At 37.4% G+C, this 2,500-nt stretch overlaps 1 pseudogene; it reads left to right on the top strand.

Moving 5' to 3' along the window:
* LOC138858693 (large subunit ribosomal RNA) overlaps positions 1-2,500 on the top strand; it is a 4,997-nt pseudogene that overhangs the window by 196 nt on the left and 2,301 nt on the right.

Raw genomic sequence — 2,500 nt, 5'->3', positions numbered from 1 at the left:
AGTCCTTCTTAAATGAGGCCATTTACCCATAGAGGGTGCCAGGCCCGTATAACGTTAATGATTACTAGAAAGATATTTCCAAAGAGTCGTGTTGCTTGATAGTGCAGCACTAAGTGGGTGGTAAACTCCATCTAAAACTAAATATAACCATGAGACCGATAGTAAACAAGTACCGTGAGGGAAAGTTGAAAAGAACTCTGAATAGAGAGTTAAATAGTACGTGAAACTGCTTAGAGGTTAAGCCCGATGAACCTGAATATCCATTATGAAAAATTCATCATTATAACTGTAGTATTTAATTTTAAATATTATAGTAATAGTGTGCATTTTTTTCATATAAGGACATTGTAATCTATTAACATAATAAAATATTTATCAAAAGATCATTGGTTTTTAAGTTTATTCAAATTAATTTGCTTTTAGCTTATTAACATAGAATAATTACTGATGATTTGATAAAGTGTTGATAGATTTTATTATATATAATGCTAAAATTCTTTTGAATTTTACAATAATATTATTATCATTGATTTTAATATTAATTGTATGCATTTATATGATTAACAATGCGAAAGATTCAGGATACCTTCGGGACCCGTCTTGAAACACGGACCAAGGAGTCTAACATATGTGCAAGTCATTGGGTTATATTAAACCTAATGGCGAAATTAACTTAACTGTATTAATAATGGGATTAATTTTTAATGTATTACATTATTAATTCAATCCCGGGGCGTTCCATATAGTTATGTATAATGATAATTTATTATTATTTATACCTCTAACTGGAGCGTACCTTGAGCATATATGCTGTGACCCGAAAGATGGTGAACTATACTTGATCAGGTTGAAGTCAGGGGAAACCCTGATGGAAGACCGAAACAGTTCTGACGTGCAAATCGATTGTCAGAATTGAGTATAGGGGCGAAAGACCAATCGAACCATCTAGTAGCTGGTTCCCTCCGAAGTTTCCCTCAGGATAGCTGGTGCATTTAAAAATTATGTAAAATAATCTTATCTGGTAAAGCGAATGATTAGAGGCCTTAGGGTCGAAACGACCTTAACCTATTCTCAAACTTTAAATGGGTAAGAACCTCACCTTTCTTGATATGAAGGTTGAGGTTATGATATAATGTGCCCAGTGGGCCACTTTTGGTAAGCAGAACTGGCGCTGTGGGATGAACCAAACGTAATGTTACGGTGCCTAAATTAACAACTCATGCAGATACCATGAAAGGCGTTGGTTGCTTAAAACAGCAGGACGGTGGACATGGAAGTCGTAATCCGCTAAGGAGTGTGTAACAACTCACCTGCCGAAGCAACTAGCCCTTAAAATGGATGGCGCTTAAGTTGTATACCTATACATTACCGCTAAAGTACATGATTTATAATACAATTTCGGTTGGATTATAAATTTTGAAACTTTAGTGAGTAGGAGGGTACAATGGTGTGCTTAGAAGTGTTTGGCGTAAGCCTGCATGGAGCCGCTATTGGTACAGATCTTGGTGGTAGTAGCAAATAATCGAATGAGACCTTGGAGGACTGAAGTGGAGAAGGGTTTCGTGTGAACAGTGGTTGATCACGAGTTAGTCGGTCCTAAGTTCAAGGCGAAAGCCGAAAATTTTCAAGTTTTAATGAAATGAAATGAATGAATTTTTATTCCATAGTAATTAAACACTTGAATAATTTTGAACGAAAGGGAATACGGTTCCAATTCCGTAACCTGTTGAGTATCCGTTTGTTATTAAAAATGGGCCTTGTGCTCATCCTGGCAACAGGAACGACCATAAAGAAGCCGTCGAGAGGTATCGGAAGAGTTTTCTTTTCTGTTTTATAGTCGTACTACCATGGAAGTCTTTCGAAGAGAGATATGGTAGATGGACTAGAAGAGCATGACATTTACTGTTGTGTCGATATTTTCTCCTCGGACCTTGAAAATTTATGGTGGGGTTACGCAAACTTCTCAACAGGCCGTACCAATATCCGCAGCTGGTCTCCAAGGTGAAGAGTCTCTAGTCGATAGAATAATGTAGGTAAGGGAAGTCGGCAAATTAGATCCGTAACTTCGGGATAAGGATTGGCTCTGAAGATTGAGATAGTCGGGCTTGATTGGGAAGCAATACCATGGTTTATGTACTCGTTCTGGGTAAATAGAGAATTTCGATTCTTGTTCCCCGGATAGTAGTTACGTAGCCAATTGTGGAACTTTCTTGCTAAAATTTCTAAAGGATTTATTATTGTATAGATACTTTTTAAATTATAACGATTATCAATTAACAATCAATTCAGAACTGGCACGGACTTGGGGAATCCGACTGTCTAATTAAAACAAAGCATTGTGATGGCCCTAACGGGTGTTGACACAATGTGATTTCTGCCCAGTGCTCTGAATGTCAAAGTGAAGAAATTCAAGTAAGCGCGGGTAAACGGCGGGAGTAACTATGACTCTCTTAAGGTAGCCAAATGCCTCGTCATCTAATTAGTGACGCGCATGAATGGA

This window comes from Bactrocera oleae, unplaced genomic scaffold (genome assembly GCF_042242935.1).
Source record: "Bactrocera oleae isolate idBacOlea1 unplaced genomic scaffold, idBacOlea1 ctg00000011.1, whole genome shotgun sequence".
Lineage (NCBI taxonomy): Eukaryota > Metazoa > Arthropoda > Insecta > Diptera > Tephritidae > Bactrocera > Bactrocera oleae.
The sequence above is the reverse complement of the archived record's forward strand: the minus strand, read 5'-3'. Positions and strand labels throughout refer to the sequence as shown.